This window comes from Cervus elaphus, chromosome 12 (genome assembly GCF_910594005.1).
Source record: "Cervus elaphus chromosome 12, mCerEla1.1, whole genome shotgun sequence".
Classification (NCBI taxonomy): Eukaryota; Metazoa; Chordata; class Mammalia; order Artiodactyla; family Cervidae; genus Cervus; species Cervus elaphus.
Genome location: NC_057826.1, coordinates 90,154,646 through 90,181,248, shown reverse-complemented (window position 1 = coordinate 90,181,248; position 26,603 = coordinate 90,154,646). Strand labels below are relative to the sequence as shown.

At 49.3% G+C, this 26,603-nt stretch overlaps 1 protein-coding gene across 2 annotated transcripts in view; it reads right to left on the bottom strand.

Annotated features, from left to right (window-relative positions):
- The window catches only part of LHFPL2 (LHFPL tetraspan subfamily member 2), a 168,558-nt gene extending 145,753 nt beyond the window's left edge, over positions 1–22,805 (bottom strand). Inside the window, exon 1 of one of the 2 annotated variants that reach the window (XM_043919976.1) lies at positions 22,716–22,805. The gene's annotated coding sequence lies outside the window, so the exon portion shown is untranslated. Of the gene's footprint in view, positions 1–8,563; positions 8,638–22,715 lie in introns of those variants that run through there. The other variant, XM_043919972.1, reaches the window with a different exon arrangement.
- Positions 22,806–26,603: the final 3,798 nt, after the last annotated feature.

The following is a 26,603-nucleotide window of genomic DNA, read 5'->3' as shown; positions in this document are numbered from 1 at the left end:
TCAGCCTATAAACGTATCTCAAGGAGCACTAGACTAGGAGTTGGGAGTCGCAGCTTCACGTGTATCATTCACTCAAGTGCACGTGAAGCACCTAATACATGCTGGGGATCAAAGCTACGAAGCTGTCCAACAAGACGCACAGGGACAGAGGTTTAGCCAAGTCATTCAGCGTCTTGAGCTGAAATTAAAAGGCTTGAACAAGAAGCTCTTTCAAGTCCCTCTCTGCTCCCCTATTCTCCACTCTCTCCTTTGGTGCCAAGAGGGGACCGAAGCATTCTGGAATGTTCTGCTTCCCCGAACAGATGCTATTTTTACTCCATATTCATATAGCTCAGGCTGCAGACGTGTGACTTCTCTGCACTCTGCCAAGCATAAATGGCGCGTTTTCATCCCAGAGTTGAGAAGCCTAAGCACAGCCCTAATCTAGAAGACCCATGGGCAGACGTGGCTCAGGCTCCTTGGCACAGGGGCGATTAAGGCCGCGTTCCTTCTACGTGGAGGAAATCTGGTTCCTTGAGATCAAAACGACAGAAAAACAGGAGCAGGACTGCCAAGGCTTCTTCACGTGTTGCCTGGGTTTATTTCTTCTTCATCAACTCATATCATTTCTGACACTGCACTTCAACTTCCTGGACACGGCCAGAGAGAAAGGATTTTAAGAGACACTGAAGTCTGGCCAACTTCTGATTAGCCACAGTAATGAAAGAAAGGAAGAGCACGTGGCCAAAGAAAGGGGGCTCCTGCCTCCGAGGACTGCGGCGCAAAGATAATCTGTATAGGATACGGGGAAGCATTAGGGAAACAAGTGGAAACCTTCCGTCCCCACCCCCTCCACCCCCCGAATTCCCCTCAGATAACATTTCAGGAACACACTGGCTGGAGTTCCCAAGGGCACCGCATCCAGAAAGGGAGGCATCTACAGTCTCCACGATCAACTTGCAAATATCAGCTCTTCAATCAACGGGGGGATAGATTTTTATAGCAATTAAACAATCTGAGGCTGTGTGGTTAAAGGTACTTACTAGCGGTTAAGGTTTTTATTAGCACATCTTTTCTTTTTAGAAGTTTTCTTTTTATTCCAAGCTAAGTTCAGTACTAAGCAGAAATGTCTACAGTAGAGAAGGGGAAGCTGGAGACCGGAAAGTGAGCGGATTGGAGATAGTGTGAGTGTAAACTGCTGTGCCGTTCTTAGTCGCTCAGTCCTGCCTGACTCTCTGCGACCCCGCGGACTGCAGCCCGCCAGGCTCTTCTGTCCATGAGGATTCTCCAGGCCAGAATACTGGAGCGCGTTGACCATTCTCTTCTCCAGGGGATCTTCCCAACCCAGGGATAGAACCTAGGTGGATTCTTTACCATCCAAGCCACCAGGCAAGTCCAAGAATACTGGAGTGAGTAGCCTATCCCTTCTCCAGGGGAACTTCCCAACCCAGGAATCAAACCGAGGTGCCCTGCATTGCAGGCAGATTCTTTACCAGCTGAGCTACCTGGGGAGAAGCCCTCAGAAAAGGCTGTGCCCCAGAAATAAATTAGCCCGAATCAGTGATGCTAACAATGGGTGTCGTGGCCTCTCTGATCACACGCACAGGCTCTCCAAATGTTACTGCACACTTTACTTAGGACTGTTTCACACAAAAAGCCTTCCCATCCCACCCCCTCCAGCATCCCTGCCCTGCCCACCTGTGCTCACCCTCAGAAAGAAGCCAGGCTGCCTTGGGGAACGGTGCCTGCTGGTGGCTGATGCAGAGAACAATCTACTGATCCTCACACTTTTCTCTCCCCTCTGTTGGAATCAAAGTTGCATAATTCATCCCCAGCTCCTCCGTTTCTTCTCATTACTGTCAGGGAGGGCTTAATCTGAACATCCGAGGTCCAGGGCTAGAATCCCAGATCCTGCACTTCCCTGCCAGAGATGGAGGTAAATCACACATCCCCTCCCTGCCGCGCTCCTATCTCTGGAAACATGGACAGAAATCCCTGCCTGCCCAGCAAGGCCTTTACGAAGCAGCAGAAATGCAAGGACGCCATGAACAGAATTTGTTGCTGTTCAGTCACTCAGTCGTGTCCAACTCTTTGCGCCCCCATGGACTGCAGCATGCCAGGCTTCCCTGACCCTTACCATCTCCTGGAGTTTGTCCAAGCTTATGTCCATCGAGTCGGTGATGCTATCCAACCATCTCATCCTCTGTCGTCCCCTTCTCCTCAGTCCTTCCCAGCATCAGGGTCTTTCCCAGTGACTTGGCAGCTCACATCAGCTGGCCAGCGTACTGGAGCCTCAGCCTGTGGGGCCCATCAAACAGAAGGCACACCCTGCTCTGCTGCCCGCCCCCCAGCACCTGAGCACGGCTCGGCTCACGGGGACCCCAGCACTGTCGTGCTCCAAAGCAGTGGCCTCGACAACAGATAACTGACGAGCCTTCCTCAGAGTTAAAGATACCATCCCAGCTCTGAACAAGCTCTCTTGCTGGGCAGATGTCTGTATTTTCAGTGTGAATACCACACACCTCAGTGATGGGTCAAGTGTCCACTGGGCCCTGTATCGCTGAAGTCAGTAACACTCACTTGCAGCAGGAAACACTGCTCCTGATCACGGTGCCCTAAACGGTCACTGGGCTTCCCCAAGGCCCCCGGTGCTATGGAGATTGGGCTCTGGGTTTACCAGGAGGGGACTGGCCAGCCCCTGTGAGGCTCAACTCCATCCCCAAGTGCCATTGCCCCGTGATAAAGATCTCAAAGGGGCTAATGAAATTATCTCCTCTGCCTTTTATCCCTCAGTAACAACCACAAAATTAGATAAAAATGACCCCCTGCTCCTCTAATTTAAGGCCTATTTTATTACCTTCAACCCTGATTCTCTCTCTTTCAAACGGATATGAGACCCTGAAGACCCCACCGGGCAACGGGATTAGTAATTGAGCTTCCTCCTCCCAGCCAGTTCTCCAGAGGGCGCGTCTGCTCCCCCGTCCGGTGGGGTCACAATCAGTTCAATCTTCATGCTTCAGAGACATCCCCTTTGAAGAGGATCAAATGTTTCCCCAACCCTGCATGGTGCTCCACTCAAAGGGGCAGCAGCCGCTTCTCACTAGACCAGGAAGGGCAACCTGGCCAGAAAGGGTAAAATGAGGGAGGTCAGTGCAGTTAATGGTCCACCAGGCTCAAAGGCAGGCCCACTCAAACAAGCGCTGTGGGAGGGCCGATCGCCCCCATAAAATGCGAAGTGCACTTTGAACCCAGGAACAAGGAGGATGAGAACGGTTTCCACCGGCCTGCTGGGACTCGTGGCGCTCTGGCTGTTTGTTTTCTTTTTCAGATTGTAGCCATAAAGGGCAGAAGCACTTCTCTGCAGCAACCCCAGGCAGGCAGATAAAACACAGGCAAGGTGAGCAGCAGGGCTTGCCCACCTGGCAAGAAAGGAGAGGAAAAGCAGCACCCATGTCTCTGGTGTAAAGGGAGCCAATCAAGGCTTCCTTTAGCTTTGAAGAAGGAAGCTGAGAGAAGAAAATTCTGAAAGCCTCGGAAACCACTCCATCTAAAACCGCTCTGTAGCAGGGGTCCCCAACCTCCGGGATCTAATGCCTGATGATCTGCGATGGAGCGGATGTAAGAAGAGAGATAAAGCGCACAGTAAATATAACGTGCCTGTATCATCCTGAAACCCGCCCCACCCCCAGCCCCCAGCCCATGGAGAAAGTGTCCTCTGTGAAACTGGTCCCTGCGGCCAAAAAAGCTGGGGACTGCTGCAGCGAAGAAGAATCATTTAAAATGCTGAGAACTTTTTCACTCTCTTTTGCCTATCTGGAAAAGTTACTTTTATTACCCAGTTATGTGAAAGCTTTGTTTGTGGTGATGTTTCCTAAGGCCCACTTGACTTTGCATTCCAGGATATCTGGCTCCAGGTGAGTGATCCCTGCAACATGGTCATCTGGGTCATGAAGATCTTTTTTGTATAGTTCTGTGTATTCTTGCCACCTCTTCTTAATATCTTCTGCTTCTGTTAGGTCCATACCATCTCTGCCTTTATTGTGCCCATCTTTGCATGAAATCTTCCCTTGGTATCTCTAATTTTCTTGAAAAGATCTCTAGTCTTTCCCATTCTATTGTTTTCCTCTGTTTCTTTGCACTGATCACTGAGGAAGGCTTTCTTATCTCTCCTTGCTATTCTTTGGAAGTTTGGAAAAGGTCAGTTTTCATTCCAACCCCAAAGAAAGGCAATGCCAAAGAATGCTCAAACTACCACACAATTGTACTCATCTCACACTCTGGCAAAGTAATGCTCAAAATTCTCTAAGCCAGGCTTCAACAGTACATGAACCATGAACTTCCAGATGTCCAAGCTGGATTTAGAAAAGGCAGAGGAACCAGAGATCAAATTGCCAACATCCACTGGATCATCGAGAAAGTAAGAGAGTTCCAGAAAAAAACATCTACTTCTGCTTTATTGACTATGCCAAAGCCTTTGCCTGTGTGGATCACAACAAACTGTGGAGAAATTCTGAAAGAGATGGGAATACCAGACCACCTGACCTGCCTCCTGAGAAACCTATATGCAGGTCAGGAAGCAACAGTTAGAACTGGACATGGAACAACAGACTGGTTCCAAATCAGGAAAAGGAGTACATCAAGGCTGTATTTTGTCACCCTGCTTATTTAACTTATATGCAGAGTACATCATGAGAAACGCTAGGCTGGAAGAAGCATAAGCTGGAATCAAGATTGCCAGGAGAAATATCAATGCCTTCAGATATGCAGATGACACCATCCTTATGGCAGAAAGCAAAGAACTAAAGAGCCTCTTGATGAAAGTGAAAGAGGAGAGTGAAAAAGCTGGCTGAAAACTCAACATTCAGAAAACTAAGATCATGGCATCCAGTCCCATCACTTCATGGCAAATAGATGGGGAAACAATGGAAACAGTGACAGACTTTATTTTTTGGGGCTCCAAAATCACTGCAGATAGTGACTGCAGCCATGAAATTAAAAGATGCTCGCTCCTTGGAAGAAAAGCTATGACCGACCTAGACAGCATATTAAAAAGCAGAGACATTACTTTACCAACAAAAGTCCGTCTACATAAGGCTATGGTTTTTCCAGTAGTCATGTATGGATGTGAGAGTTGAACTATAAAGAAAGCTGAGCACAGAAGAATTGATGCTTTCAAACTGTAGTATTGGAGAAGATGCTTGAGAATCCCTTGAATAGCAAGATGATCCAACCAGTCCATCCTAAAGGAAATCAGACCTGAATATTCACTGGAAGGACTGATGTTGAATCTGAAACTCCAATACTTTGGCCACGTTATGCAAAGAACTGACTTACTAGTAAAGACCCTGATGCTGGGAAAGATTGAAGGTGGGAGGAGAAGGGGATGACCAAGGATGAGATGGTTGGATGGCATCACTGATTCAACAGACATGAGTTTGAGCAAGCTTTGGGAGCTGGAGATCGACAGGAAGCCTGGTGTGCTACAATCCACGGGGTCGCAAAGAGTCGGACTCGACTAACTGACTGAACTGAACTGATGGGAAGGCCTCCTTCCAACTCAGATCCATAGTTGTAAAAAGTCTCTAAGAAAGAGAAAGCAGTCATTTCACAACTGAGGAGGACATGAGAGTGATCGAAACATCATCTCCAGCCCTTTTAAAACCCAGGTTTCCTGGGAAACACGTATTATAAGTTTCCTTTCACATCAGTAACAGAACTCCCATGGTAGATAAAACGGGTCACCAACTCGCAGCTGACAAGCCACCTGATCACAGTAAGAAGTGGTTCCCAAATTATGCAGCGATTATATACTTTGAGTGGGAAAAAACCAAACTCTTTCCCAGAGATGTCAAAACTTGGCTGTAGATTTATAATGAAACTTAAAAGTAATCTTAGAGATTTTTGCTGCTTAAGAAAAAGATAAGAAAGGCTCACCTGAAGCTCCAGGCTTCACCTGGAAACACCAGACACCCAAGGGAGGACGTGCCGTTGTGTGAGTGGGTCTGTCAGCAGCAGCCTGGGTTCACACTTACTTCAGCAATAAAGGAACTCCCTGGTCACAGGTAACAGCAGTGGAGTCCGGGGCCAGCGGATCAGTTGCTGTGTCCGCTACTTGCCTTTGCTCTGACTGCTCCCAAATGTCTGCTCTGGATACAAGGGGCGCACTCTGGACAGTGTCTTTGGATCAAGGCCAAGCTCTAAGACAGCTATAGCAAGCACACAAGCACGCACGTGTCTGATACAGAACTGCTCCTGCTGCTGGGGCACGAGCAGTCCTCAGCAAAACTTGACCAACAGTAAACATTGAACTGAAAGAAACATAAAGTTCAGACACTCTAAGGAAATTGAGGCACTCGATCACTTCTTGGACTTTCAAATTACGATGATGTGGAGTTGTCAAGATTCAGTGAGAGGGACTTCTCTGGTGGTCCAGCGGTTAAGACCCTGCGTGTCCACTGCAGGGCGGCACGGGGTCAACCCCTGGCTGGGGAACTAGGATCCCACATGCGACACAGCCCCCACCCCCCAAGAAAAAGATTCAATGAGAGAGCTCTGTGAAGCATGTCTGAACACACACCAGCGTGTGGAAGGGGACCAGCTCAGTAATCTGACGACTTGACCCGCCTCACTTGTGTTTCTAGCCAAATTAGAATTGTTACCGGAAAACAGGGAGCACTCTGAGAATCAGAGACCTCCATGAAACTCAGTGCGTGGCTATTAATGTAAATTGACAAGCACTCCCCATGCGTTTGGCAGCATGAAGCCCAGACACACACACCACCTTGCACTCAGCTTCTGCAGGGATAGTGCAACGCAAAACAGTTGATAATATCTCAAATTCGAGAACCTACTAAAAAGCTAACACTCACTCACATTTTAACACTTGGCTTTTATTTTTAACATCTCGGCTTTTAAATTGTAATTATTTTCTTCACTTATCTTTCAAGTTGCGATAGACAAGCTGGAGTCCATGGAGATGAGAGATCCTTGGGCAAAGCTGAACCCCTCCCTCTATTCAAGCCCTAGGAACCTCGAAGATGAACAGATTCAGGTGAGAGTCAAATTCCCTGCACTGCTTTGCCTTTCGCTCATCTCTTCCGCAGGCAGCTGCATATGGATGGGTCTCAGCACAAGGGAGGAGAACAGTGGTGTGGTCACTGCTTTTCTACATGGGACTAGCTGGCCCGCACCTCTCCTAGGCTGTGGAAAGCACACACAGGAACCAGAAGACAACTGCTTTCTCTTTGTGTTCATGCTGTACACACCCAGACAAAGCAACTGCAAAGACTGGACAACGAGCAGTGTTCATGCAACGGCAGGATAAGAAGGCAGGAGCCAACGCTTGAGACATGCGTGAAAGTGGTCTTTGGTCAGATTTAAGTTCCCCCTGCCCCAGCTCCACCCTCGCTTCTCTGAACCCAGCCGCTGGTCAGTTCCTGAAAGGACCCAGGCCCCATTCCGGCTCCAGATGCAAGTGAACCACTGCCCGGCGGGCTGTGACTCCCAACCAACATGATGAAGCAAAATCCCCTCCCGGCAATCGGTGTCTCTCTCAAAGGTCCCAGCGTACTAAGGGGGATGTGGAAATGCAGGATTTAAAACTTTTTATCAAAATTATTTAAACTGTGCTTTAGAAATATTTTTATTTCCTCTGAGTTGTAAACTGGTCAAATCTACTGTTTGCTCCATTACTGCCCATAAAGTCAGTTACACGTTCAGTCCCGAGGCTGCCCAGGGCTCCCAGGGGCTGATGGACAGGACGGGTGTCTCTTCCCGGGCAGCCGAGGGGGTTGGTGGCTCAGGGCCCCAGCCTGTCAGCTAACATCTTACTGACACAAAAACACCTGACTTCTTATCCTTTTCAACGGGGGTAAGAATCTAAACTCCCGCCGACTTAACATATTATGACAAATTCTCAATTACCCGTGGTAATGTGAGCAAACAGCCGTGTAATGAATCCAAAAAGGCACTCTACACCTCAGTTCACTGGCTTAGGAATACAGTATCATTTTTGGTGCTGGTGCCTCAGGTTTGTTTACTGGGGCAATTTTTTCTTCTCAGACAAACACTCACTCATTCACCGGAAGTCTGTTCCAGGCCAGGAACCACGGGAAATGGTAGCAAGAAGAACTCACAGACCAGAGGAAAAGATGTGTTCAAACAAGCAAAGCAGAGCTCCCCACAGGCTCATGCTGTGGGTTGTGTGAGGGAGGCCGCGAGGCGTTCGCTGGAAACGACTGTGCCCCGAATACCCTCTCCTTCAGACAGTTCGTAATAACAAGCGGAATGTGGGCTGAGTTTTAAGCGAGGAAAAGGAATTCTAAACCACCAACTCAAATGGAGAGGAGAAGGGTGCCCAGCAAAGAGTACTGGGTGGCCAGCAACACCCAGGAGAAAGTCAGGCAGGCCAGTAAACATCGTCACCGGATAACTCAATGCGGCAGGTGACCACTTCATACCTTTCTTAGAGGAGCTGCTTTAAATATTTAAGGGTTTTCTTTTTAATGCGTGGGGTGGTTATCAGAGTGCATGGCATGGCTCAAGTTTTCCCGCAGGCAGCCTGAAAAATGAAACAACCCCTTACCTGTATGGGGAGGAATGAGGATACGGGTGTGATGAGAGTGGTCCCTGATGAGATGTAAAACCACAGGCCAGCTGTGAACTCAAGCGCGCTTCCCAGGTTCCCTGGAAAACAAGAGAGGGTCTTTCTGTTACCTCAGAGTAGCCAGTCCTTGAACAGTCTCAGGAAAGACCCACAGACCCTGCCTAAGGCTCCTTGGTCTCAGAGCAGAAAACCTGACCAATGTCACTCGGCCAAGGGGCTGGGTCAGAGAAGTGGGTGAGAAGCCTGGTGTTTAACTCAGCGGGAGGGTAACGGTCAGCCAGGCGCTAACCCACTCGTGTCTGTTTCCTCCACTGCCAGGGCTATCTCACAGAAAGATCTAGAAGGTCTTCAGCGCCTGGGCACCATGCCAAGCCTGGAGTCTCATGAATGACAGGTTTCCTGCCCTCAGGGAGCTGACAGGCCACAGAGACAGGGAAGTAAATGGACAGTAATCAGGACCTTGATGCAGCTGAGAGGAGCTGAAGTGAGGAAAATAGGAGGTGACGTGGAGCCTTTGCAGAGGCAGCTGCTGAACCCAGAGAGGTCAGAGGGCACTCCCCAGAGCAGGAGATGGCTAAGCTGGGGTCTGATAAGCAAGAGCTGACCAGGCTGCAGCATGCCAGGCAGAGCAAACAGCAGAAGCAGCGCCCAGGAAGCAGGAGAACCTGGTGAGTTCACAGGCACAAGGAGGATTTCAGAGCCCAAGAGGGAGGTGGAGGTCATTTTAGGAGAGTTTGGACTTGCTCTTAAGGCCAATGGGCAGCCCATGAAGGGTCTCCTGTAGGAGAGTGGCATGGTCCAGAAAGCCTTCTGCAACATCAGAGAGAAGAAACTGGAGGGAGGCAAGGAATGCCACATCCCTGGTCTGCTGCGGAGCCGACTAGGAGAGAAGGCCTCGGGGTAGGAGGACAGGGCTAGGGCTCCCTCCATGAACCACTGCTTCCGAGTTATAGCCGCCTCCAGCATTAGGTGACTCCACCCCGGCAGGCGCCCGGCCAGGCGCAGGCTGCCTGTCCCAACACACCCTCCAGGAATGGAAGAACGCCTGGTGTCACAGTGGTTCTTGAATGTGCCCTTAGACTAGTGGCTCCGGTATCACCTGGGGACATGTCGGAAAAGCCAACTCTCAGCCGACCCCAGGCCTAGAGACTCCGCATCTCAGGGAGCAGGGCCCAGTCCCTGAGGGTTAACCAGGCTCCAGGTGATTCTGACGCTCTGCCCAAGGCAGCAAGCACTAAGAGGGGGACAGTGCCAGTGCCGGGGGCCAGAGCCCAGGGCACAGAGCTGGCCCGGCCTGGTACCTCACAGCACCACCAAGGGCAAGGCCTTGTGCATGTCCTTGTGCAGGGCTGGTGATGTCCATTTATGCTTAAAGGGAAATACACAAGCGGGTTTTACTGATGCTTAGAACTGTTCCTAACCCTGTGGACCACGGGGAGGAGTGCACAGGCCCACCTCCCGGTGGGAACACGGTGTTTTGGGGAGAATTCCATTTCCCTAAGAAATGCCCCACCCTCTCCTGCTGCCCTTGTTTGCTTCAGGCAAAGGAAACTCCAGCTACAAGTTTCTCCTCCAGCCTCCAGACACAGAATCTGATCACTCCAGAAAAGCAACAGTGAAGCCATCCAGAAAGCTCCCATGGTTTTATTGAAGGGTTGAGTTTCTTTCTGGAGTATGGAACAAACTCTGTGGTTACAGAGCTCCCAGGCCCAGAAGCCATAATGTAATTCGAGGCTGAAAAGGGATCCATTCGTTGCCTTTCTCTTTGAATATCTATCTTCTCTGTAAGAAAGAAAAAAATTAACCCCACCCCACCAAAAAAAAAAAAAAAGTTTCTGTAAAGAGCAAGCAGATCTTACATGCTTCCTTATGTTTCTATAGCCCTTACTTTTCTTCATAAAAGGCCAAAAAATGGGGTTCAAGACATAAAACAATGTTCATGCCTACCCAGACTATGGCGATGTGCTGCCCACTTCAGTTACACTCAGCTGCTGGGGAGGGGGGCCTCTGGCCAAGGCCACAGACAGCGGGCTAAGCCTCAGGGCCTTGTAACAGGTCAAGGAATCCAGTGTGGCCCAGGGGCCAGTGAAGACCCCACACGCCCAGCACACAAGGAACGCTGCAGAAGTCCCCACTGCCTTCCCTGGGGACTGCACCCCACATCTGCACACTCCAGCTCTCCAGGTTCACTTGGAGAGCAGAAATCTTCCTGCCCCACTGAGGGCTGTTTCCCATCAGTTTGGAGGAGGGCTTGACTCTTCAGAGACCCCACGCCACCTGGAACGTGCTTTAGGGTATAGTCTTTCTCTTTCTCTCTCTCTCATATCTGCAAACAGTATTTACAGCTCCTGGCTGGCTGAAAGAAACACTGAACTCAGCCCTTCTGAAGCTTGTCTGAGTGGTTCAGATTTTCAGAACAGCGTGGAGAGGGCGGGGAGAGGCAACCTCCTCACTTGCCCCTGCCCACCAGGTGCCCACACCTGGCAGGACCTTTTACACCTCCCACGGGCCTATTCATTCTGTCCTCTACATGCTGCCAGCCACGCTGAAGACAGCGGCTGTTTCACCATCTCCCCACCAAGACTGTAAAGCTCTGTAAGTAGCCAATTAAGTGCACATTAAATAAATGACTAAAGACGTGAACACACAGACTCACTAGAATAAGACTCTCAGACCTGGATTCATCCCCTCACCTCCTCTTGACCAAACAAGTGAAATGACCTTCCCAAGGCCACAGAGCAACTAGCAGCTGCACACGGTTCCCGGGGCTCTCTCACCCCCACAGGCTGTGCTCCCATCTTTCCTGGGTACCTGTAAACCACCATCCCTTGCAGACCAAGGCATTTTGTTTGTGATAGGAAAAACTTCGTTTTTGTGTCTTTTTGAGATTCTGCCCAAGAACACAGAGGACCATCTTGTGAATCCTAAAATTGAGGGCACTACACCCAAACTGGGGACATGAACAGGACTCCAGCGGAAGCAGGGTCAGGAAACGGCTGTGGGTGGGGGAGCGGGTCTGTCTTCGTAAATGTTCCCAGAATTCTGGTCCCTGGGATGTAACAACACTTGTAGTGTTGGTCAAGCAGTGTGGCAGAAAGACTCTCCCCACCATCTCCACACTGTTCTGAAGAATCTGAACCACTCAGACAAGTTTCAGCTGGGCACCAGAAGGGCTGGGTTCACAGTTTCTTTTAGCCAGCCAGGAGCTGTAAAGATTGTTTGCAGATATGAGAGACAGAGATTATACCGTAAAGCACTTTCCAGGTGGCATGGGGTCTCTGAAGAGTCAAGCCCTCCTCAAAACTGACTGGGAAACGGCCCTGGGAGGAGCAGGCAGGTTTCTGCTGCTGGCCAAGTTCTCCTGATAAGCAGGTACAGGGCCTGGATCTTTCCTGAACCTCTCTCTCAAAATTTAATAGACTGGGGGAAAATGCAACAAAATCTCAAGCTCGATTGCAGTGTTTAATCATAACTTTCCTGTCTGGATCATCTGGTTCTCATTACAACTGGTCAGGAATGTGAAATGGCCACGTTAGATAGAAAGGAGGGTGCCAGGTGCAGAGACAGTGAAGCCCCTACTATACCCAGAGTAAGTGAGAATGACCTCCGCCGAGCGCCCTCCCAGGAATCCGGGGCTCCTCCGGACACCTGAGCTGCTCTGCAGGGCGCCTCCAGCCGCCCTGATGGCCCTGCCCCACTCACACAGTGCCCACAGTTCAGCCCATCAGTCCACTCTCTTCACACCCTTGTCTTCACTGGCATTTTATCAAACTATTCCTGTTAAGGGCTTCCCTGGTGGCTCAGCTGGTAAAGACTCTGCCTGCAGTGTGGGAGACCCAGGTTCGATTCCTGAGTCAGGAAGAGCCCCTGGAGGAGGGAACAGCTACCCACTCCAGTATTCTGGCCTGGAGAATTCCAAGGGGTTGCAAAGAGTTGGACACAACTGAGCGACTTTCAATTCACATCACTTCCTGTTAAGGCCTAAGTAATCAATGTAGTACCTGTTCGATGGATGCTTACATGTTGAATAGGATGTTTAAAGAGACCCTATTCCTCCTATTCCTTTGGTTTAAAGGAACCAAATTCCTCTAATGGTAAAATTCTAGGTATGACAGTAAGTGAACTCCAGCTTTTGGATATAGAGCCCCTTCCACACTCCTCCAATCCCATCACAGTGACCATTTCCCACTTCATGTGTTTCAAAAGCTGACCCTGCCCCTACGGTGGAGGTAAGACAGACCCTGCTTTGGTAGAAATGGAGGTTAACATTGACACAATAATGTGCAAAGTCCAACTCCTCAGTCTGTCAGTTCACCTGGGTCAGAACCAAACTCTGTGGAGGATGACGGACCCTACTCCATTCATTTCTGGTCAGCGCTTACTTAGGAAGGGAATACACTATCTCCAGAGTCTGAACCCAAGCAGGGGAGAGTGTGGGAGAAGTCAGCCTCGGGACATTCCTTTCTCTGTAGAAGCCCAAAGTGCATATCCCAGTATCTCCAAGAATGTCCCAAAGCATTTAATAATCAGTGTCTGTAACACCTTCCTAAAAATAACGGCTTCAGAACTGACTCTTACACCGTTGACAAAGGACTCTCTGACTTGGTCTCATCCAAGATTAGAAAGAGCCTTGCTGTAAGAATGAAAACATGTGTCAAGATAAAAACTGAAGTGGGTCCAATGGGACAAAAGCCAGCCCTTCACAACCAAGTATGTGAGAGGCCAAGAAAAGAACAGGTAAGGGAGGCCCTCAGACATGGCTGATAACACAGGCTCAGACAGACAGGCTTCCAAATTGATGTTCCTCAACACTGGGATTTCAAGAACCTGCCCAATTATAAAAACCATCTAGAGAGTCTGTTTAAAAAATTCAGATTCCCAGGACCCGTACCAAACCAACCAACTCAAAGCTCCAGGGTGGGGTCTGAAACACTTTCAGGGAGTACTCAGCGGAGTATCACAAGAAACATTCCACAGCAAACAATATGTAACTTTTTACAACACTGTAGTCATATAAAGTCAAAGTGATAAGGTCTGTGAGAAAAGGCAGGCTTAATTGGAGGAAGTTAGAGCCTTCTTAGTTAAAATTATGGAACATAATCATCAAGTAATGAGGAAATCAATTTAATTAAAATGTAGCAAAAACAAAACCTCTCCCTTTAGCTTATTCCACCTGGAAGACCATCCCCGACCTCCCCCTCCACCCTGAGGGGGGAAGGCAATCCCCGCACAGCTGCTCGGGGCTGTTGGAGACCCCGCTGGCAGTGACAGGGCTGAGGGTCCTGTGTGCAGTCCCAGTAAAGAGGCAGACATCAGGCTCTCAGTCAGGACCCACCGTGCCCTCCTGCCCTCGCCTTCAGAGGGCTCAGCCTCCTGCTGAGCGCGCCGCAGCCTTCGTCGTGGTCCAGCCTCACGTGAGGCCTTGCTCCCCCAAACCTGCTCCGCAGAGCCAGCAGCACGGAATCCCGGGCCCCACCGGCACCTGCTTACTCAGAATCTGCGACTTAATAAAGATTCCAGGCTCCTCCTGTGTCCATTCAGGTCTGAGAAGCCCTGCTTTAAGCCTGTAGAGGGCCTCCATGGGGACTCTCACCCACCTGGGGAATACCCAGCTCGCCAGCCCACCCACTTGGGCTCCAGCCCTTAAGAGGCCTTCTTCCCTCATGAGCCTTACTCAAGTCTTCTCAGACCCGCTTTGTCTCAGGGCCAGATCACTCACTGTCAGCAGAGCCCAGTGACAGCTGACAACCCAAAGGCCAACCTTAAGCAGGTGGTAAGTACTGACCATCTCCTACGTCCTCATCTGGCTCCTCCATCTGTCTGCCTCCCTGGAGAGACAGGACTACGGACCCCATGACCCAAGCCAGTAGAGACCAGCTAAAGTCAAACAAAACGGTGGAACACGGGCTCTCGGTCCCAGCACGATGTTAATGAGGCTGAGGTCACAAGCAGATTAGCTTCCTCTGTATCTTGGCACGGACTCCAGCCCTCTGCCCTCGGGCCGCCTACAAAGGCTGCCGCGCCCCTGGTTACTAAGAGGAGAAGGACTAGGAGAGGCTGAACAGAGCAGGGGCAGAAAAGGACGCAAAGACCTTAGACAGCTGGGGAGCAGAATGAATTGAGGAACGACACTCAGCTCAGAGGGGTGGCTGACGTGACAGATGACCCGTGAGAGCTCAGAACCATTGAGCAGGCTGAACAATACACTTCGGGATGAGAAAGCTGAAAGCTGACAAGAAGAAACAGGAAGTCCTATGGTCAAGATTTTAAAAATCAAATACCCGAATGGAAGCTAGGGGAAATCTAACTTAATGACAGTTCTTATTTTAAAAGGTTTAAATTGTTTTAAAAAAATGCAAGTGTTGGGGACTTCCCTGGTGTCCAGTGGCTAAGACTCCACGTTTCCAATGCAGGAGGCCCAGGTTTGATCCCCAGTCAGGGAGCGTGGGCTCTCTTGGTCCCACCGACATGCTGCAGCGAAGACCCAATGCAGCTCAATAAATACAAGATTGGTTCTTTTCAATGCAAGTTTTGTTGACTACTGTAGTAGCTAAGAAAGCTTACATACTTAGGGCCCATAGATCAAGGGGAGCAGTGGTCCCTGTGCATCATAGCGACCGGACGATCCTCAACTGACCGCCGGCCACCTGTCCACACAGGTGTATACACAACCTGTCACACTTCTTCACGGCTGCCACCTCGTGGGTTCTTACTTCTCAACGAGGTTGGCCTCTGTACCTGACTACCGCTCTTTATGGCTTCGGCTTATAGTTTAAACGTCCCTCATATCAGCAGATCCAAGCACAAACTGGGAAAAGCACATTTTTTTAAAAAAAATAAGACAACCTAAGCAACCTGTTTATCAAAAGGATTTGACTCCAAAAAGACCTACAGTTACCTGTGTAAGCAGGCACACCAGAGTACATATTACAGCGTGGATCTGTGCAGAATCAGTAATTAGGTCGGTAAATTACGAGCTTCCAGTACAGAAAAGCCCTGAAAATGGCTACTGTGTGGAAGAGCAAATGACAGAGTAAATATCTGTTTAGACATACTGCCCTATGTAGAATCGTCTTCTAGGAATGGTGTGATGGTTTCATTGCTCAGTAAGTGTCCAACTCTTGCAACCCCATGGACTGTAGCCCGCCAGGCTCCTCTGTCTGTGGGATTCTCCAGGCAAGAATACTGGAGTGGGTTACCATTCCCTTCTCCAGGGGATCCTCCCGACCCAGGGATCGAACCCAGGTCTCCTGCACTGCACGTGGTCTCTTAAACTGCCAGCAGATTCTTTACTGACTGAGCCACCAGGGAAGCCCCAGGAATACACAGGTAGCTGTTTAAAATAAAATAAAAAAAAAACGGATGTGATTTTAGATTGTTTCTCAAGTTGTGAGCAGTGTTTTCACACCAACAACTGTTTTGTTCTGATTTTTTTAGGTAGCACGCTATTTTTTAAAAATCTGAAAAACAGAAAAATAAAGAAAAGAGCGGTGTCTATTTCATACACAAATGGTAGTCATTTATACACACAAAAACACTGCTTACTGGGAAGTTTGTAGCTGCCAGATTGGCCAGCATATTCTTTCTAGTTCCAGAAAATGTGATTCCTAGGGCTGAGAAAAAAAAGTTATAAAATTTTCAAAGGTAAATTTGTCTGGAGTAATAAAGTGCATGGTGCCTGGCTTACCTGAAGATTAAGAGAGACTACTGTCTATGCAGTTATGGGCATCTTTAAACAACTGGCTAACTGCCTCCAAACTGGAAAACGACATGTGAAATTCAGCCCAACAGCAGCCCACCTCGGGAGAAAGGAAGCTTGAACTTCAGGTGCCCTTGACAACACAGCGCGGTGTGGAAACAAAATGCTGAACAACAGAATCAGCAGAGGAAGGACAATCCCTTTAATTTTCCGGGAATGTGAGGAGGTGGATGCTGGAGGGGTATTTAAGATCTCACTGCTGGCTGGAGTTCTGCTAAACAACTGAAAACAAGAAAAAACAAAAAACAAAAAGACACCAAAACTCACACATCAGTGTAGTATATTTATGCACATACATAGGTAGATATTTAAGTCGGTACATATCGATCAGACACATTTAGGTAGAGAAGTGAAATGCCTCTCAGATCACACTTCACAGTGTTTATGAAATAGACAAAGGGAACCAATGGGAAGGAGTGGGTTCTTCCCTACTGCTGGGAGGAAGGTGCCCCATTCTGGCTCTGGGTCACAGAACTCAGTCCTGGTTCCGTTCCTCCACAACTATATTTACAGCAAATAGGAATTTCAAGTTTTCTTAAAGACACAGACTGGCTTTACCATGGACGTAGCACAGATGTAAGGAGGTATGCAGTGCTGTGGCCAAAACTGCCGATATGGTGTTTTGTGCAAAGAACAAAAAAAAATACCAACAACTGTTTTGTTCTGTTTTTTTTTTTTTTAAGGTAGCATGCTATTTTTAAAAAATCTGAAAAATAGAAAAGTAAATAGTCATCTGTAACTCCATGAGTCCAAAATAATCGGAATTTTAGCCCACCTCCTTCAGAATGACATCAGTCACCAGGATGACGACGATTAATAATCCCACGGACTGTGCCCTAAATCCACAACAGTAAGAGGAGTAACAGATAAACACAAACCAAACAGCATGCCTGCCCTGTAACAGGTCTTCACTGGGGCCTACTTTGCACATGTATGTTTATTACACAGATGAAATGAAATTCAAATTAACAGACCCTTGAGGGCCATATTGTGTAATGTGCTAAGTCATGTCCAGCTGTTGGTGACCCCGTAGACTGTAGCCCACCAGGCTCCTTTATGGAATATTCCAGGCAAGAATATTGGACTGGGTTGCTATTTCCTACTCCAGAGGATCTTTCCAACCCAGGGATCGAACCCACATCTCTTGAGTCTCCTGCATTGGCAGGCAGGTTCTTTACCACTAGAGCCACGTAGGTAGCCCTTAGGGCCACGTGGTAACTTCAAAATACAAGGCAGATAAGCCTTGTCCCAGGCAGACATGGAAACAATAGCTCTCCAAGTATTCAATACAAGTTCTCAAGGTGCCTACAGACTCGGTTCCCAGAGAAACCCTTCTCCTGGCAGATGACCAGTCCCACGGCGGTGGGAAGAGTGTGTTCCAGACTCTCTTTTATTTTTAAATTTTTTAATTGAAGGATAATTGCTTTACAGAATCTTGTGGTTATCTGTCATACATCAATAAGAATCAGCCATAGTTACACCCATGTCCCTTGCCTCCTGAACCTCCCTCCCATCTGCCTCCCCACCTCACCCTTCCAGTCTGTCACAGAGCCCCTGTCTGAGTTCCCTGCCGACACTCTCTTCTTAAGAAGGACACAAATCCCATCCCAGGGGCTCCACCCTCATGACCTCATCTAAACCAAATTACCTTCCCAAGATGCTGCTTCCAAAGACCATCGCCATGGGGGTCAGGGTTTGTACCGAGGAATTCTGGGAAGAACATGGTCTATCTGGAACATGTGGGTGTCCTGGGGATGGCAGGTGATCAAATGTATCCGTTGTACATCCTAGCTACTAAATATGTTCAGAGTCTTCCTATGTACATTCCTACAGACTATCTCAGTTCAGAACAACACAAACAGATCTCACCGAGTCGGCAAAATAATACCAGAAAGAGTCCGGTCATTGAAGGCCAAAGTTAGGGGCTTGACTAGCCCCTGTTAGGCTAATTGAAAGGATGAAAGAGAGAAATTCAGTTACAAGGACACAGATTACTGTCACCCTGAACACTATTCAGTAAACCTCAAGAGGCCAGTCAACCACTGACCACTACTGTAAAAATAACTCTGCCTTTCATCTCCACTTCCAGACTTCTCTTCCCCACCTGTGGATCCAATGCTCTGGTGGGCATCTCTCCCCAGAAGGCTTTGGAGTCAATGAGCTCATTCCTCCTCGCCATCTCCCTGAACTGAGGCTCGCGATAGCTGCTCACCTCAATGAAAGGCGCCATGTCCCATTCCAGTCACCCTGGGCTCCCCCTTACTAAGAGCCCAGCCCTTAGTGAGGAAGTGTGGTCCATCTCTCCAGGCCTCTCCCACTTTCCCTCACCAAGTCCCACCAGCTCACCTGCTATTCCCAGCCCTGGCCTCTGGCCATCAAGCCCACCTCGAGTTCCTTCTAAAGCACAGTCTGATCACATCAATCACCTGCTTCAACAGGTCAGTTCACCTGCTCATTCCCCATCTTCCACACAGCTTTCAAGATGAAGTTCAGACTCCTCAGCTCAGCACCCAAGATCCAGCGCCCACCGGGACTTCTCTACACAACTCTGCCTCTAGCCCAAACAACTACTCTCGGCGTCCTGATGACCTTATACCATTTCAAGCCTTCAGACTCCAGACATACGCATTCTTATTGCACCAGGTATTACTGCAACCTTAAAAGTAATGGAAAAACAAGCAACCTTGAAGGTACCTGAGGGACCAACTATCCACTCTTCCTTTTACTCTTGGCCCTGCCTCCTATCAGCTTCCCAGGTGGAGCTAGCGGTAAAGAACCCGCCTGCCAATAGAGTCAACTACTTAAGCACCAGAGCAGGTTCCTCCTGAACACAATCTGGGTTTTATAAGCTGATGATCAGATCTGACCTTTGATTCCTTCTTTGCTTTTCTAAGGCTGTGAAGTCTCACTTCTGGGTAAAGCCTCTACTTGTTCTCCTGGCATATTGGCTGGTGATTCTACTCACATAGGTCACATACTTTAATATAAAGCACATACTTTACTATAAAGAAACAGGCCCCCTTTTCTCCCTTCTCCCTGTAGAGGACTCATAAGACCAGCTGCCTGCAGCCGCCATCCCAGCCAGATCACCTCCCTCCGAGCTGGCTGGCCTGTGGAAGGGTAGCACGCCCAGCACACTGCTGGCCCAGCACAAGCGCTCTGAAACAAAACGAGAGCTTCTCTAGCTTCCAGAGCTCCTTCCCACAGAGTCTTCTTCTCCAACCGGCCTGAGTGCTCAGTGAGTGCAGAGGTCTGCTCTTGGTTTCTGTTACCAGACGTCAGGACACAGCCTGGCCCACCAGAGGTTACCTGGTATCTGCCGAATGACTGGATAAAAGAACGGATGAATGAGCAAACAGGCATGCCCTACCCCCCAACATTAGAAAAGCAATATGCAGCATAGCTCCCCAGCTCCAAAAACTACTGTTTTGCTAAGAATGTCTTTTGTTCATTTGGCAACTAGGTACAACCTTAGGAAGACCTGGGCAATGGACTATTAACCCCAAAACATACTTTGAAGGTGCTTTTTGGAATACATTCTTGAGATCAGGTATTTGTTTACTATTTGTATCTTTCTAAGAGCAATGAACATTGAGTAAAACATTGCTTTAGAATTCCCAAGAGAGACACCAAGTTCACTTTTTTCCTCAAATAAAATGTCTATATTTGCTTCGGTGGGACCTGAGAAGGTGCCCTTGCAAGGGGGCAGTGAGGCTGAAGCTGCAGGCCACAGCTGTCTCAGGCCCGCAGAGCCACATGGAACCTATGCTACTCATTCCTCACAACTGGAGTCCCAGAAAAGGCTGCCCTGAGGGGCCAAGAGAATGCAGCCTACAAGTTCCAGAAAGATCAAACTTGTCCGGCAGTGGGCTGCTGGGGGCACAGGGGCTGCCTCAACTGAGGCCAGCCATCAGCCATCCTGGTAACCCGGCTCCGTGAAGGGCACTGCTTTTTCCCAGGCATTTGAAGGACTAGACAAACACCATTAACATTTTCTGAGCACTTACTCAATGTGATGCACCACCCTAAATTCTATATAAAAGTACATAATCAGCTAAACTTCAAGGTGATTCTTTGAACTTGATCATCACCATTTCACAGACACAGAAACCAACGCTGAGAGAAATCAAATAACTTGTCCGGGGTTCCGGTAGTAACTGACACCTCTGGGAACCCAATAGTTCCAATCTGTATCTCCTATATTTTGGTCTCCTATTTTGTCAATTCTTTTCAATAAAGAAGTTGTGTTTGTGAGTGTGTGTGTGTGTGTGTGTGTGTGAGTTGTTTCAGTCATGTCCGACTCTTTGCAACCCTATGGACTGTAGCCCGCCAGGCTGCTCAATCCATGGGGATTCTCCAGGCAATAACACTGGAGTGGTTGCCACTTCCTCCTTCAGGGTATCTTCCCCACCCAGGGATTGAACCTGTGTCTCTTATGTCTCCTGCATTGGCAAGCCTGTTCTTTATCACTAGCACCACCTGGGAAGCCCAATAAAGAAGTTGAGAAGCAGTATATGTTGTGCATTAAAAAGGGGTAGTTTTCTATATATTATCTATCTTCTCCTGCCTTGGACTTTTCCTCCCTGCCCTTCCTAAACACTGCCTGCAGTAAAGTCTCTGCAATCAGTCAATCCGCACATCTGAGGCCCATCCCTGTGCATAAATAGCCATGTGCATAAATAGTGCCTTTTTCCAGAAGGCACTTGTTTTGTTCTAATCCACAGAGATTCGTTTTTTCTTCCTAAAGACAAATTACTGGTTCGTGTATCATGACACAAATTATATTAGATTCAAGAATGTTCATTTGCAGTGTAATTATTCTTCCTAATTGGACTGAACTGAAGATAAACGATTTCCCCTCCCCACTCCCATCCTGCAACACATATTGTCTTTTTCCCTGGAGTAAAATGTTTGCTGCACCCTTTGCAAACACACCACAACAATCCACATGATCTGCCCTCTGTATGACCACTCAGGAAAAATATTATTGTAACACTGGGTTTTATCTGGTATTACCTCAAACTCTTCCAACATTATTTTCTCAGAATCAGATCTCTGACAAAGATTAATAACAAGTCTATCACAGTATGATAGCAAAAAGAAATGAGAATCTTGGCTTTTCTTTCTTTTCCGTATCTTTAAAACATTTCATCTCCCTACTCACCAGCATGTGTTTCCTATATTTGCAAGGGAGAAGTCGTTTTTTTAAAGAGGACCAGTAGCAAAGAGTCAGGAATACCCGGGAAAGAGCAATACCAAGGTAATTAGCATCCGTCATCGCTCAAACCTGGCGCGGGTGGAGCGCTCAGGCGAATAGGTGAAGCAAAAGCAACGTGGGGACGAGAAACGTCTCTCGCAATTCAACTCGATTACTCGGGTTTAACTCCCAGCGGCCGGCTCTCACACACCCCGCCCCCACTACCTCTGCCCGCTCCGGCTCCGACACAGACTTGTCTATAGAGGCCGCTTTGCGATTTCAGACTGAAGGTCTACTTTCATATGTGGGTCACTGATGGCAATCTAGATGCACGCACAGGACCACAGTATCCGCAAAATACAGGAAATGGACCGGGTGGCGGGTGAGGATGGGGGTGGGGGGTGAGACTTCGGCTTTCCTCTCAGTTACTCCCATTGAGGAAACCAGCTGAAGGATTCTCATAAAACTCATGAACCTCCTGAAACAAGGGAAAAGGTGACTAGGATGGAAGAAAACGCTCTCTCCCTTGAGTTCAAAGAACCTAGACCGCTGAATGAAGGGGGGGGGGGGGGGGGGAGCGGATCGCGCACACACACAACTTCGTGCCTGAAAACATCCAGAGACCCGTAAGATTCCCCCCCCCCGCCCCGGTCCTCGACCCCATCCCGGAGCTCAACCCAGCCCGCCCAGATGTGGTCTTCCCCCTCCACGCCCACCTCCCCCCTCCTCCAGCCCGCACCCCCGATCCCAGCGCTGCCCACAAAAATGCAGCCCAGATCTGAGCAGCAGCTGACGTCTGGGGCCGGCTTGACCCACACCCCGCAGGCCAGGCCCGCGCGGACGACCCCCGGCCGGGCGGCCCCGGGCGCCAAGTCCGGAGTCAGCTGCACCCGGGACCCGCGCGCCGCCCGAAGCACGCCTGCGGCGGCGAGAAACCTGGGCTCGCGCCGACTTCCCGGCAAATCGTCTTTCCAGGCACAACTTTTTTCCACTTCTGCGGCGGGCGGTCGCGGCTGCCAGAGCCGAAGCGGCGTTCCCTCCTTCCCCAGCGTCCGGCACCCGTCCCGCCAGCACCTCCCCGGCCCCGGTCCGCCCTCCGCGCGGGCTCGGTGGGCGCCGCGCCGGGTGCCCCGCGCGGGCCGAGGCTGAGCGCGGGCCCGGCCGCTCCGACTCACCCGGTGCCGGCTCGGCGTCCCCGGCTCCGAGCCTCGGCTCCCCGTTACGCCTCCCCGCAGCCACCTCTCGGTCTCTCCGGCCCCGCCGGGCGCGCGGGGAGGAAGGAGGAGGAGGAGGGCGGAGGGAGGAGGCGGGAGGAGGGGGCGCGGGCGGGAGGGAGAGGGTCCCGGGCGCGGGAGGCGGCGGCGGCGAGGCGAGAGCGCCGACCTCGGCCGCCGCGGGGCTAGCAGGCTGGGAGGGGACGGAGGGGCGGGGGCGGAGAGAGGAGGAGGCCGCCGAGCCTCCCTGCCCAGGGCCCGGCCCCGCGTCGCCGCCCAGTCACCCTCGCCGCCGAGCCCTGCTCCCGGCCGGCGTCCGGGGAGGGGTCGGGCCCGGGGCTCTCCCGGCGTGGGGCGGGGCGGACGGCCGAGGCCCGGCCTCCGGGGCGGAGTGTCCCGCGGGGCCCCGGGGGGTGTGGGCGCAAGGGGATCCCCGCGAGGAGGAGCGGAGGCCCCGGGGTCTGGGAGCCGGTCCCTGCGCCCGTCGGGCGGCGGCGGCGGCGCCTCCCCGAGTCCGGCGAGGGTCCCCCGAGCTGGGCCCGGGGAGCTCCCGGCGCGGTTTCGGAAAACCGTCTCCAGGAGTTGGGAGAGCGCGCTCCGCCCGGCCGGGGGAGGCGGGGAACCGCGGAGTCGGAGTCGGGGGTGAGAGGGCGGGCCTGGGGCTCCCGGAGCTGTTCCTCAGGTGGGAAGGTTGTCCGTGCGCTGATCCCGAAGTATCCAAAGTCGGAGGGTGGGGTGGGGGTGCCTGGACCCCCATCCTCGCCTTCCCCTCCTGGAGTCAAAGCTCCGCGCGTAAATTTCCTTGCCCTGTGAGTTTCTAAGACAGGAAACTCAGTGCAAACAGCCACAAAGAATATATGTAAATTGGTTGCTTGAGATCCTGAAACATCCTCCCCTGAACTTAACATACGGTTTCGGAGTGAATTTCGAAGGCCTTTCATCTAATAGTCTGGAAGGGCATCCTTGTCCATAGAGGGGACTCACTAACTGACGTCCCCAAAGTGGGAGCAAAGAGCCCAGGGTTAAATGGTCAGAAATTAAGGTGACAAGATGCCTTGTGATTTTGACGTTGGCACGGAGCATTTAGCCAGGCAAACCCTTCTTGTCTTTTCTTCCTGTCAACTCCTCAGCCTCTTACCTGAGTCATTGGTACCCACTAGTCGCCTAAACTCAGACCCTAGAAGTCAATTCGGGGCCTCTCTCCTCCATGGCCAATAGCTGCTCCCATTGATTCTTCACCTTTAATGTCCTTTCCAAGCCCACAGGCACCTTCCTCATTCTTGCAGTTTGAGGACTTCATAGCTTCAGTGGTCTCCTCCCTAGTTCCCTGCTCTGGCCTCCTTTGTCCTGGCATCCATATGCACACATCTAGCTACAGGTTAATGGTTCTAGAACACTGCTTTGGGCTTCCCAGGTGGCCCTAGAATCTGCCTGCCAATACAGGAGGCACAAAAGTCGCAGGTTTGATCCCTGGGTTGGAAAGATTTGCTGGTGGAGGGCCTGGCAACCCCCTCCAGTATTCTTGCCTGGAGAATCCCCATGGACAGAGGAGCCTGTGCAACCCTACGGTCCACGGGGTCACACAGAGCCGGACATTACTGAGCACACAGCACATTTGGGCAGGCTACTTCCTGGTGTAGAAGCTCTAGGGAGCACTTTGCCACAGAAAATTTTGAATTACTTAAAAACGTTCCATTCAAACCATCCATCAATCCACTCCTTGGAGCCTCGCACTCTAACAAGCAAGGAGATCCTCCCTAACAATGCCCCCAGGTTCCATACTGTATGGAAGGTGGGAGTTGCTGATGCTCTTGCCAGAACTGGAATGCTGTCTTTCATCTTCTCCCAAAGCCAAATCCCACTTATCTTTGTTGACAATGAAGTGTGTAGTACCACATTTCTTCTATAAAATATGTGTGTTCTTCCCATTTTTGAAACTAAATATAACAAGGCTTATGAGGAAAATAGGATTAGAAACAAACAACTCAGAAGCTATATAATGTTGTAACCAGAGCTCTAACAAAAAGAGTAACCCATTCCACACACACACACACAAAATACCAGCAGAACTCAAGAGCCATGATTCATTCCTAATAAATGTTAGAGTAAACATAAATATAGAACTTTGTAAAACAATGGAGGTAACTAATGAAGAGAGTTATTTGAGGCTGCTGAGTTAGGAAGACAAGCACAAGATATGCAAATAAGAGGTGAATTCACCCTCCCAAGTTAGAGCCCATGGTCAAACCAATTCAAAGGAAAGAACAGAGCAAATGAGCACAGGGCATAGCGCTGTGTCCTCCACAAGTGGAATTCTGCTGTGTTTTCTTTGTAGCTGCTCTTACTTGACAGTGCAAAATACTAAGGTGCTGGCAACAATTGTATATGAACCAACATGACCACCCCATTGTACCAACATCCTTTTCCTACTTACCAGTTAGGAATGAGTTAATTTCTATTACATATGCTTTCATTATAAAAACGTGCTGGTAATGGAATAGACTGTACTGTACTTAATTATATGCTTAGGAGATAGATTCTACTTCATTCCACACATCTGTTGAGCACTTACTGTATGCTGTTGAGCACTTACTGTATGCCAGTGACTGTTGCATGCACTGTGAATGCATCGATGAACAAAGAAAACCACAAAAATATTTACTCTCATGGATGGTGAGTACTTGAACATGACATCACAGGATGACCTGTATTTATTGAGTTGTATTATGTCTCATATGTATGTACTTCAACTGATGCCTCATGTACATTTTAGTCTCTTTGAGGGCTAGAGTTGAGCCTCAAATCTTTGTATCTTTCATGGGGTCTCATGCAGTAAATATCTACTAGAACATGTAAATAAGGGAGTTTATGCCTGTTTTATACCTTGTGTTGTTGAATTCACAGGAAAACCACCTGGGAAATCTAAAAGATTTTCTCAGAACCGTGTTTGTTGCTGTTTGGACTAAAATCAAAGCAAGTATCCATAGATAGGATCATTTGGATGTGAAAAGTAAATAAACTATCTTTAGTAGGAAGCAAGAAAGTAGGAATGGGCAAGGGAGGGAAAAGAGAAGGAGAGAGAGACAAAAAGGTGCAGTTCAAGAAGAAAGTGCCTACTAAGTTCTCTGGAAAGGCAGGGCTGGAGAAAGAACAATAGCAGGAACTAGGTTATTGTGAATACTGCTGCTATCATGTGCTTCAGCCAAATGTTCAAGAAATATTTAATGGGAGATGAGTGAGCAGGAAATTGTAAGAAATTAAAGAATATCTACAATGTTTGGTCACATGACAAAGAGACCTTGGGAGAAAATAATTATGAGCCACTAGGTCATAATGTAAAATTACAGTTGGTGCTGGCTGAATTGTTGTGATTCTGAACTTACTTGCCTGTGCAGATCATGTCTCCAAACATTTTACCTGACCCTGGTGGCCCAGACAGTAAAGAATCTGCCTGCAATACAGGAGACCTGGGTTCGATCCCTGGGTCGTGAAGATCCCCTGGAGAATGGAATGGCTACCCACTCCAGTGTTCTTAGCTGGAGAATCCCATGGACAGAGGAGCCTGGTAGACTGCTATCCCTGGGGTCACAAAGAGTTGGACATGACTGAGTGATTAACACTTTCATTTTTTCAGTGTAACTTGCATCCACAAAGCTAGATATTTTTCATGTGTGAACACTTCATGTCCTATTTTGTATATGAATCTGCTTGGAATGTAAATAAAATATGTATTTATGATAGATATATTGGCTATATTTTCATGGTTGTCAGCACACTGAATACTGATTAAGTTCATCAATTCATCTCCATAAAAATCCACCCCTCAAAACCACCCCCATTAAAAGAGCT